Source organism: Acomys minous (assembly GCF_964271855.1).
Source record: "Acomys minous genome assembly, chromosome: 11".
Taxonomy (NCBI): domain Eukaryota; kingdom Metazoa; phylum Chordata; class Mammalia; order Rodentia; family Muridae; genus Acomys; species Acomys minous.
In genome coordinates this window covers 34,529,515-34,541,910 of record NC_140492.1, presented here as the reverse complement: position 1 = coordinate 34,541,910, position 12,396 = coordinate 34,529,515, and the positions used below count along the sequence as shown (strand labels likewise).

General features: G+C 35.5%; 1 protein-coding gene and 1 pseudogene across 4 annotated transcripts in view; one reads left to right on the top strand and one right to left on the bottom strand.

Annotated features, from left to right (window-relative positions):
* The window catches only part of EPHA6 (EPH receptor A6), an 896,620-nt gene that overhangs the window by 842,235 nt on the left and 41,989 nt on the right, over positions 1-12,396 (bottom strand). The gene's annotated exons all lie outside the window — the stretch shown is intronic.
* Positions 4,104-4,562, top strand: LOC311608810 (small ribosomal subunit protein eS24-like; annotated as a pseudogene). Its single transcript has one exon. The product of its transcript is annotated as a small ribosomal subunit protein eS24-like (transcript).

Here is a 12,396-nt window from a genome sequence, read left to right as displayed (position 1 = left end):
TTTCCAATTATTACTTTTGGAACATTTTTTTAAAATCTAAGTTAAATGTGAATTGTGTGACTTATTCTAATACCATTTTGATGAGAGCAACTTGGGACATTTTCATGGTATTTTAAAACTCACTACACCTAAGAAAATCCTAATAGGAATTTATTGAAGAATAAATTCTAAATCTCTAACTTAGTCTCCATTTGTATCCAGGGATAAGACTTGTCACTGATATTGTGAGTTATATAATTGTGGCCAATTAAAATTTGTTGAATTGCTTTGTCCTAAAACAACTAATTCTCTAATCTAAGCCTCCACCTTAATCTGGCTTTCAAAGGCCTTTCACCTTTATTTATCATTCTACTAGATTAACAATGGTTTGTCTATGAAAGAGACAGAGGAGTAATAATACAGTTTTCCTGGGTCAGGAGTCATGTTTTCCTCTACACACCGAGTTTCTTATATTAATGGATAGATGCACATAAGGAGTCTTCAAAACAGATATAAGAGCAAGAAGTTGCTTTTCTTTGATTTCACCCATCCAATTGCTTCAGCAGACTATAGAAATATAAGCCATGCCGTAGCTCTGCTAGTCTGTAAAAGAGGTAGATCAAACTGCCACTTTGAAGAGTCTTTTCTAAAGAAGCTGACAAAGTCTGTTCATGAACCTGAGGATTTCATAGTCAACTGCTCCTGAAATACACTCATTTAGTCATGAAACTGGATAATCTATTCTTAGACTCTTATGAATCCGGGGGAGTTGCTACACAAGAATAATTTAAATAAAAATGTGATTTTCAAGTGCTTTTTACCTTGCTCCAACATACTTGACTGCCTAAAGGACATGTGTTGTCTTCCGAGTAGGTAAATTGAATCATACCAATTGCTCTGGTAAGCCTACAGAACAGAATAGTCCATAGTATAAGCCATGTAGCCATGATAAGACTTAAATAAAATATGCAACAAATAGTTGTCATGTCATTTGTACATTAAACAGCCGCCCTTGGCACAATTGTTTGATAAAGTCATGAGAAGGATGTGGGATAACTTCCTGCTGCAAACGACTAAGGAAATGTCAGAGTGAATGCAATGCCAGATTGAGAGGCACAGGGACTACGAGGCAGCACATTCTTTCCGGCATATTTCTGAAGGGAACAGGAGTCAGGAGGAGGAAGGGTTCATAAATGAAACATGTACAAATGTGACCCATGCCAGATGCAGTACGACTTTGTTATACAGAAACGAATGACAGATGGAATCTTTATTGTTGGCATAAAAATAAACTTTTAAAAACCTACATTAGTATCAGCATTACCCTGTAGGGAAGGCGCATCATTAAGGCGTATTGTCAAACTGTTTATTACCAGGCCCGTCTGCAATAAACCAAATGCAGTACAAATGACAAAACCATTTTAACATTTAGGCAAATGAAGAATGTTTTATTTTGCATTAGTTTCTCAAGTATAATTAAGGACAAGAAAGCAGACACAGACTTTCATAAGACACTGAAAAGTCTCCTTAAATTACCTAAGACATGGATTGTGGAAAGAAATATATAATGTTGACATACATGTTGACAACTCTTCTGGATTGTTTTCTTTAACACAGCATCAAATGTAGCTCATGATGGCATCAGACTCACTATGTAGGCCAGGCTGTCCTTGAACTCCTGATCTTCCTTTTTTTTTTTTTTATTATTTCACAATTGTTGTGATTACATGTGCCTTTCAATTAAAATGCTTTTGTTGAAGTCAATAGGAAACAAAGTCTGTCCTTGACCCTCATGGTGGAACTCAGTGTTATTTTCTAAGGAGGCAAGGGCATAGTAGAGTAGACAGTTTGTTTCTAATCATGCATAGAGGAGAGCAGCTCATAAATAAGAAAGATGGCCTAGTCACTGATGGTTTGTCTCAGAAGGGATCTCTTCCCCTGAAGTTAAATTTATTCACCATGTTATAGATCAAAGAGTTCCTGTAATATACTAAATTACTGGAGATGCATGGCCATAATTTTCTTTTGAAAACCCTTCTGATTTTTCTGATCACTTTCAATTTAAAAAAAAAAAAAAGAAATTTTAAAGCTTCATCAATGAAAGATGCTGACGGAACATCCAGGGTGTTTTTCATATTTTAACTTCTTGAGACAAAGCTAAATGGACCAGGATGAACGTGGGATCCTCCTGCTTCAGCTATCTGAATACAACAGCAAGCATGTGCATCACACCAAGCTTAAGGAATATACCTACTGTTAACTACACTTCTGGCATTTCAAACACTGCTTATACACAGTGCCCTTAGTTGAAGCTTACTTGCTTTCGGATAAAATTAGGAAAATCCAACTTTACAATTTTTGACAGTATGTTGGTTCCTTAACTAGTTTCAATTCAGAAATTTTACATATATATGAATATACTGCCAAAAAGTGTCCTTTTAAAAAACTAGTTTTGTGTGTGTGCATGTGTCTGTGTAAAAGTATATCTCTGATAACATGTGGGAGACAGAGAGGGTTATCAGGTACCCTGCTATCGCCCTGGATATTGGAGACTTTATCTCTCCCTAAATCTGGAGCTAGGCTAGTGACCAAAAAGCCTCAGTGATTCTCCTGACTCCAACCTTCGAAGTCCTGGGATCGTGTGAAGTTTGTTACATGGGAACTTGACATTCTAATACAGCTCCCTACATTTATACAGCAAGTATTTTTTTGCATGCTGAAGTAGTTTTCATCTTCAAAGGGGAGTTATATGAGAATGAAAGTCCCATTTCTATAGTATGATATATATTGTTGCAAATCAAGACAGAAAACTGCATTTTTCTTATCACGAGTTATCTATATGGATGAAATATAAGATGTCTTACAGGTTTATGTTTCAACCAACTTGTAAGTAAGTCAATATTTCACCCGACTAACCACACTTAGTTGTTTAGATTGCTATTGATGAAGGTGTCCTTTAGAGAGATAAACATACTGCTCCTTGACTTTATTAACCAAGAATAAGAATAGCTTTAAAACTAAAAAGTATTCTCAATAAAAATCATTCCCAATTGATTTGATTTTCCTTTACCTAAATGAGTCTTACTTCAGTCTATTTTGTAAACCTGCCTGTGATTTGGGTGATGCAGATTGTACCCCTTTCATAAATACTTCTTTATGATTCCTTTAACATCATACTTTGCAGATGAAATCTGTCAGTTTAAAATGCGTAGTTTCATTGCAATATTGTCAGCCTTCCCTACATTGTCATTTACCATATGTTTCTCTTATGTTTCAGATGCAACTAATAGTCCCCTCAGAAAGGAAAACATCCAGCTCATAGCTCAGTGTCCCCCTTAGCACTGGACACTGCTTCCTGATTTTCTTGTTTCAAGTCTGGCCCACAAGATCTGCTCCAACATACAAATTATGGTCCAGAATCATATATATTTTTAGACATATCTCTTATAAAACCAGAACTAGATAATTTGTGGAGAATGACAATTTATTTATCAGAGTTTTGGAGGGTAGGAAGTTAAAATCATGTGTATGGTGGCTGCTGAGGTTTTTTTTTTTTTTTTGTGTGTGTGTGTGTGTGTGTGTGTGTGTGTGTGTGTGTGTGTATGTGTGTGTCCTCGCATGGTACAAAGTAGAAGGGCAAGAGAACCAACTCATTTAGTCAAATCTTTTATACTGTTACTTTACCCATTCTCAGGGGAGGAGCTTTCCTAGTCTTATTCACCTTCAGGGCTCCATTCTGAACACTACTATCTTGGAAAAAAAGAAATCTAAAGGGGAAACTTTTAATCCATAGCATCATCCTTGATTGACCTTTACCATATTTAGCAAATCCCTCAATTTGAAACCTATAGACAAAATAGCTGCCATAAAGTGTTAATATCTTAAATCATAGAAACCTTTTAATTTCTTGCTAAAGAGCAAAAGAAATGAAGTTAATAGTTATACAAATGAACTGGAAGTGACACTAAACAAGAAAAAAAATCTCAATTATAATAAGTACTTTACCATTTTGATACTAAAATCTCAACTGCATTGAATGTATATTAATATTTTAGAGGAAAGTATATTCAAAGGAACAAGGCCTACTCTTTTTCTGCATGGCTTCTTTGGGAACCACCCCTATCATGAATGACACAGTAACAATCAGGACAAGGAAGTTCATGATTAACTCTTTGCTTCAGAGGAAACAAATGAATATTCATGTCCTTTACCCAGATAAGGCAACAGAACCAAAAGCAAATATTCAGGAAAGGCTAGACAAAACAGTAAAACTACAATAGATATCGTCTTTGTATTTAGAATCAGAACCATCAGAACCCATTTGGTGGTGGCAAGACAGCAGGCTTTGACATGGTTTTTGACTCTTTAGATTATGCAAAGAAGAATGATCCTCAACACAGATTGTATGGCATGTCCTTTACAAGAAGGAAAAGAACTCAGGAAAAAAGTGAAAGGATCGCAAGAACAAAATGAAGGCCATAGGTACTGCAAAGGCCAATGTTGGTGCCCTAAAAAAAAAACCAAACAAAAAGGAGCTGGAGACTGAACACCAAAGGGAATATATTTCTGTATTTCTGTGGTGACTTGATATTCTCTAGTGGTGCAAAAGTCTAAGAAGGGTACAAATAAACTAAAATCAACTACGTAAAAAAAAAAAGGGAAGGAGAACATGGCTTAGAAATTGTTTCTTTACAGTATACATATATATTTGTCCATTGTTATGCATGAGTAACTAGCTATAAGGCCTGCCATTGATGTCAATATATCCAGATGCTAAAGTCCCATATGTAAAATTAATAGTATTTTTATACATCCTTCAGACATCTTTTCTATAATCTAAATTACCCTGTAATTAAATTTGATACTTGGTCCAATGCACATACTATGGAAGTACTTGTTATAATGTATTACTTATATAAAAATGCCAAGAAAAATAGCTGTAGAAGTTACATACAGTTAAGATACTTTTATTCAAATATTTTATTCTGCTACTGACTGAGCCATGAATAGATTTCCCATTGGAACACTGGTGCCATGTAGGACAAATTCTTTCTTCATGCTGTCTCCCTGCCCCACTTTTTCCCTCTGCGTGTCATTCCCACCTCCACAACTCTTAAACACTGAGTTTTCCACACTCATTTTGTCTCTTCATCACCTAGCAACTACATCCGTGGCATTCATTTGGAACATTCCCATTTCCGTACTCCTACAAACAAAATTCTCATCACTACTTATGGTGTACCTCATGATTGCTTTTAAAGCCTTCCCTAATTTGCCTAAAATTCTGATACCTATATTTTTATATTTTATTGAGAATTCTATTTTGTTGAGCATTGATTTCTTAAGAATAATTATCTTAAATTTCTCACAGTGAATAGTTTTCTTTTATAACTGTTCTCCAGTAGACCAAATCCATTTCAACAAACACTATGCATATTCCGGCACATTCTTCCCCATGACTGAGTGTTGAATAGCAGCCTCTAAATGTTGCTCTGGGTGAGCTTCAAGCTCCTCCTAAACTAAAGATATTTAAAATAATGAAGTTAATCAATGGGGCCACAAAATTATATTGCACAATATTTATATATAGGCATATATTGTATATTATATATAAAGCAAACATAGGTAAATATTTTACATGTATAAAGCTAATAAATGAGTGTATATCACATATAGATAACTTTGAATTTCCTAAATGGCTAAAAATTGGAATAAAATAGAAATTTAGAAATACAGTGTACTTTCTGTAGCTTCAAGTTTTAGATGAGTACTTTGGAAAGTAGGTATGGCCATATGATTACCATCCATTGGTCCAATGGCAGTAAATAATGAAAGTACTTTATACTTTTATATCATATTGTGACAAAGGAAATTAAGGGAGCAGAGCAAGAGCACTGACAAAGCCGTAGTAATAATCTTGTAATATTGAGCCTAAGAGGAGGGAAAGAGCTATTGACAGGAAACCATATTTTGGGAGCTTTAACAATTTAAGGAAAATACATTTCAATAGGTAATAAAGAAAAATCAAATTATGTAGTATGTGAATATATATACAAATATATGTGTGTATATAAATATATGTATATTCATATATTATATATAGTCTTTTGTATATGTTTATATATGTGAGTAAAACACTACTCTAGTTCAAATATTAAAAAAACATGAATAATTGGGGGTATCTATCCAAATAAATAGATGAGTGGATAAATAGGTTGGGTTTTTTTTTAATCTTTTTTCCTGTATTCCAGGTTGGCCTGTGAAATGTGTTATTCTCCAGATTCCAGTTCTGGAGTGCTGAGATGACAGACAGATGCCAGCACTCACAGCTTGTGCAGCACTTCTGTTCACATCCAAGTCTTTGTTCGTATAAGGCAAGGACGCCATCCTCTGAGTTACATCTCCAGCCCAGGGGATGGATGCTCTTAACACATGCACAAAAATAGCCAATGCATTATAGCCACTTAGGATGAAGAAAAGCTAAGAAAAGAAACATGAAACTGCATTTAAAATTATTTTAAAAGACCTAGGAAGTCTGCAACATTTCTAAAGTTAAATATAGGGATCCTACCGGTTTGACACTTCAGCTTTCATTTAAAACTGCACAGAATGATGTCCTTTATAGAGTTCCTCTCTGAGTGAGCTTTTATATGAACTCAAACTTTTAGTAGGGACTAAACTCTCTCATAAAATAAAGTGAAATATTAAATTAGATCTATGATTGCTATTGCTTGCAGATATAACTGAAAGTCTAAATGGCACATCATTGTTCCTTAGAAAAGCAGGCTGTTATTTTGGAAATACAAGAAGCCCTACGAGACAAGATTATACGGAGGAAGAACTGCGACTTTTTTTCTGAACAAGCAAGCAAAAATAAGAATAATTGGCTATTCGTGGTTATTGAGAATAGTTTACATTTACAACAATGCTGGATGTGTCCCATGCAGAGTAAAAGATGGAATTATCTCCAAAATTTTCTCTATCACTTCTCTTCATAATACAGTGATTCAAAATTAATTTCTCCTGATATAAGTTGCTTCTATCATGTGTTTAAGAATGTAAACTGTGAACTATGTACATATATTTAAAAAAAAACAGAGCACCTGAGAACTTACATTTCTAAAATGTAATTGGAAGAAAAAAAATCTTGATTCCATCACATCTGTAACATTAACCTCAAGTGAGGAGGCTCTGTGTGTCCTGTTGGATTTAAACTGAGAAGAATGGGCCATTCTGGGTGCCCTAGAATTATATTGTGACCAACTCTGAACCATCAAATATTACTTCTGCCTTACTACTATGGATAAGAAAACATCTGAACAATTAATTAAACAAAACCACAACTCATAACCATCCACTCTTCATAAAGCCTTTGTTGTGTGATGCTTAACCATGTTTTTTGCAGATAGGGCCTGAAATGAATCAAGCAGCTTTGGGGGTGACCAGTATGCTTCTGTGTCACTGTAGCAGCTTTGCATTCATCTCTCAAGTCCCATTGAAAAGTTTCCTAAACGAAGTACCCCATTTACCAAAATTATTTATCAAAACATTTGTTTATCAAAGATTTAACTATTTGGGCCTCCCCACAGGCCAGTATTCTGTATCCCAATGACTGTCTACTCACTCTCAGTTTTTGCTCACATAACAGTTCCGGTTAGAACCATCTCCCAATATCTTTCACCTAATGGTGTGGAAGTGGCATGTTTAATGGGCCTCCTCAGACTAATGTACTTTCCATGCCAAAGGCATGGCTTTGTTGTGACTGGAGATTCAATCACTTCTCTCTGGTAAATGGACTTAGCTCTTAAGTTCAGAGATTTTAGTCTCGTTATTCACTATTTTTTTCTAGATCTCTGCATAATGAACTGTCAAAAGTTATAAATCTTTAGATGAGAAAAGATGGTTATCTGTGCAAAAAAAAAAAAAGATATCTGGGGATGGACCTAAGGATCAGTTGGTAGAGTCCCTGCTGTACAGGTGTGAGAGCCCGAGTTCCACTCACGGAATTCATTTGACACTCTGCTTCTGGTGGTGCGTAGTTGTAATCCCAGTTCTGGGGAGGCAGAGACAAGTGGACTCTTGTCACTTGCGAGCAGCCAGGTCAGCCTAACGGGTTAGAGCCAGGCTAGTGAGAAACACTGTCTCAAGGAAGAATGTCTGGAGGATGACATTCACAAAGACATTCCAATACACATTTTCTCACATGTACACACACACACACACACACACACACACACACACACTGTTTCTTTCAGTGATCAAAACCTCAATGAAATACACTCTAAGCATTTAGTATATGCTTCTTTCTGCTTCTTATGGGAGACTTCAAATAGCTACATTATTAAATTCTTTTTTTTTCTTCACCATCAATATTGATATTTTGTATTTATTTATTGTATAATCTACATTATGTCTGAGCTCCTCTGCTGCTTTCTGGAATATATAGCATATTTTCATGCTAAACATTATAAATTTGGAACAGGTAGCCAAAAAACATCAGACTTCCTAAAGCCTGGTAAACCACATTAAAATAGCATCCTTTCCATCATAGTATAAAATCTCTGTATTATTAACTGTAAGAATATTCCATGTTGTTAAATGAATTCCTGCTTTTACAGGGCACAACTTGTCATGTAGCACTTAGTTTGAAGACATTTTCAAAAGTGAGATACACACACACACACACACACGCATGCACACACACACATTCAGACATGTATGTATATATACTGTTGATATATAATATTGTTATTAGAGGCATATTGAATCATAGAGAATTATGTTATTTTACTTGAAAATACTGTGCTTAAATCTTTTTTAAAAGTTTATGTGCTTATTTTATATTTTTATTTTATTTCATCCCTGATATTTAAAATAGTCTCTGTAGGCTAATTTTATATCATACTCCAATGAAATCTCAGACAGTTTAATTATTTATTGTGAATTGTAATTATGACTTATTTTTGAAATAGTTAGTTTAGGAGAATATCCGTATTTCATACAACTTCAGATCTCTCACCATCAGTTTTGTTTCGCTTGAGAGCTGGAAGTTTGCAGTGTAAGAGGGGTAGGGTAGGTGTTAGCTGCTCCTCATAACCTGCCATTCAAGGTTGCTATTTATGACTCACCAAGAATAATCCCAGGGAGCGAGTGATTAAGCAGGCAGGGGGAAATTTTTCCTGACTGGTTCAGTCATGAGCTCGCTTTGCTGACTCTGGGACTGTGGTCTAAGATGACTCTCTTTTGTGGCTGTTGTGAAAAAGTCTCCCTTTGAGAAACATATCGTGAAGTAAACAGTGCCTCCTCAGGTTAGTTATACTCAAGTCTCTCCCCATGCTGTGCCACCAAGGCACTATGAACACATTCCAGACAGCTCTCAGTTGGAAGGTATCCAGAACGTGATCTCCTTAAAGGAACACTGCTACAGTGCGAGAAAGCATCCCATCCCTCAGAATTGAAACAGCACAGCTTCTACCTTGTGCTCCGTTCTCAGGACATTAGTCAAAGGCTCTTTGATGGCACTTATGCAACCAAAATAACAAGAAAAAATATTAATGTTTGCATTATCCCAGTACTGTCCTCTAAAATTCTGCACACAGAGGCACATATGCAAACACAGTGAGAAAATTATTTCAGTCTCCTCAAACTCACCTATTAGTAGTTGAAACTTAACATTTCTAGTACCTGGGGGGCCGGGAGATGGGAGTTTAAAAACTAATATGCCTGGTGTTTTATGGGAACCCGAACGGCAGGAGTTGACTTATTTCTGGCTCGTTTTCCCTGCTCTTGGGACCCTTTTCTCTTATGGGGTTGCCTTGTCCAACCTCGATATGGTGGCTTTTGCTTTGTCTTATCGAACCTTGTTTTGGCATGTTTGGCTGTTGTTTTTTCTCTTTTCTGAAAAGGAAGTGGAGAGGGAGTGTGCATGAGGGATTGCGAAGGTAGTACAGCTAGGGGGATGGATGGAGGGAGGGGAAATTCTAGTTGGGATGTATTGTATGGGAGAAGAATATATTTTTTTAAAAAAAAAGGTAAAAAAATAATTTGCTGCACAAGGAGTTGGTTTAGTGCCTCACATTTATATTTGAAGCTACTTCTACTTGTACATTTTGTCGATGTAAGGACTTAAAGTGAATTTGACTCGCATTTATAAGCTCAGTAATGTTATATAATAATTTTAGCTACCACGGTTTGAATGACTTTACCAAATATATTTTAAACGTATTACTTCATTTAATATTTCCAAAGCACTTTAACTCGTATTTCTATTCTCAGTGGTTGAAAAATAGATCTTGAAGATAAGGGCTCTTGGGAAGCACAGCTAGTAAGGGACAGAGGCATTTGAAGTAAAAACCAGATCGGCTTGCACTTAAAAACAGCCAGCGCATGAGCCCTAAACACTGCTCAGTGTCACTTGGACATTGCGAATGACAACAGGAGTATGAGCCAAGCAAGCACTGCAGCCCACAGTACAAAAGCGGAAGCAGAAAGGGATCTCTCAGGCACGCAACTGAGGGACATCCCCGACCCTCCTGGGCTTCTGCCTGAAGGATTCCAAAAAGTTGTGATGAAATGGGCACTGAAAGATTTGAAAGTTTATGTGATATTTTTATATGTAGTGAACTGAAATAAACCCAAGACAAAGAAAAAGCTGCTGTGCTATCATGTATGATTTCAGAAATCCCAACAGGCTGCCCAGCCTTCTCCATCATGGTGTGAGTAAATCGAAGGGGCCATCCATGTTTGTATTGACTGATACGATGCTGAGGGAGGCACCTTTTAATGCCCTTACCTTTGTATCTTATAAGACTTTATACCATGTCTGCTCAAGTGGATGAAGGTGATGAATAACTCTTACAGCAGAAGGCGGCCAGCTTTTGTATTCCATCAGCGACTTCTGAATTAAAGCCTGCTGGGAAGCTAAACTCCATGTCTTATTCACTTCGCCTTTGAAGGCTGCTCAGGAAGACAGCTCTAACTTTTGCTAAGCACTTACATTCTCTTAGGAAATCAATCTCCTTTCCTTTCTTTGCTCATTTCTTTCCTTCTTCAAACAGGCTTTACTGGTGAGCATACTTATTATGTGCCTCTAAAGCCATAAAGCAAAAGTACAGTTGTGAAAACAAAATATAATACTTGGACCCAGATATTTCCACATGGTTAAGCTGGGTTGCTAACTTTAGCAATTTGTTGTGAGAAATATAAACATGTACTGGGTGTGGAGATACATACTTAATATCCTAACATTCAGGCATGAGGCAGAAGCTACACAGCAATGCCTACTTTTCAAATAATAGCATTATATTAGCATCATCATTGTTGTTATTATTATTATTATTATTATTATTATTATTATTTTGGAAATGAATGTAATATGGATTGGCATTAACACATCTTATTTTTAAGTGTATCTACATCACCAATGTATCTATCTCAAGGAAATCTTGAGCAGTTTATAAAATGCCTTCAGTATTATTTGGCATGACGGGGTGAAAATCAATAAAATTTCAATTAAATTAATAAAACTTGGATTGTTTATATGTTTTATGATGAATGACAAGGTCACTAATACTTTTATCATTTTCTTTAAGATCTTCCATAGGAAAAATGGTTTTTGTCTAAATTAGTAGCAAAAAATTACTAAAAGAATTTTTAGTACCAACCTAGGAGTACTGGTATCCATTTAGAATGTTCTTGCAAGTTAGTATAATTTCATTGGTGAAAAATCATTAAAACTAAGAAAAATCCTCTGTACATGAAATTAAAATGAGACAACTATTCAAAATATAAATGCGTACCAATAAATATACAAAATAAAGGCCATGTCGAATAAATACTGTCACAACTGCTAATGGTCCATCAGTATTGTTTCCTATGCCCTCCAAGCTGTGAGCACATAAAACATATTATCATAGTTTCTACCTCCTAACAAAAGCTTTCAGTACAATGAATCTCTATTAAGTAAATCAATAGTATTCATTCAGTGAATATGTTTAGCCATTTTCACTCTACTCAACCTGCTTTACCCTACCAAATCAAGTCAAACAGTAAGGGCTTCTAGTAAAGCTATTACACATCTTTTTGGGATGTTAGAGGTTTGGCTTCCACATTTAGCACACTTCCCCCAGTGTTCAGAAGTATTCCAGAAATTCATGTTTCTATGTAATTTCTTCTCTAGCATACTTAACAAAAGTAACTGCTGAACAATTATGTACTTTACCACTGGACACAAGAATATTTAAATGTTCCTTTATCTTAAAAATTATAATTCATATTATTATATATATTTATCTAAAAACAGCATCCACAACCAATTCTTCCAGACTATGATTTCTCTCTTCTATTTCTTAGTATGACTTTATTTTGCTCAACACTTATGAAAAAATCTTAAAATGTGCCTTGCTTATTAATTATTCT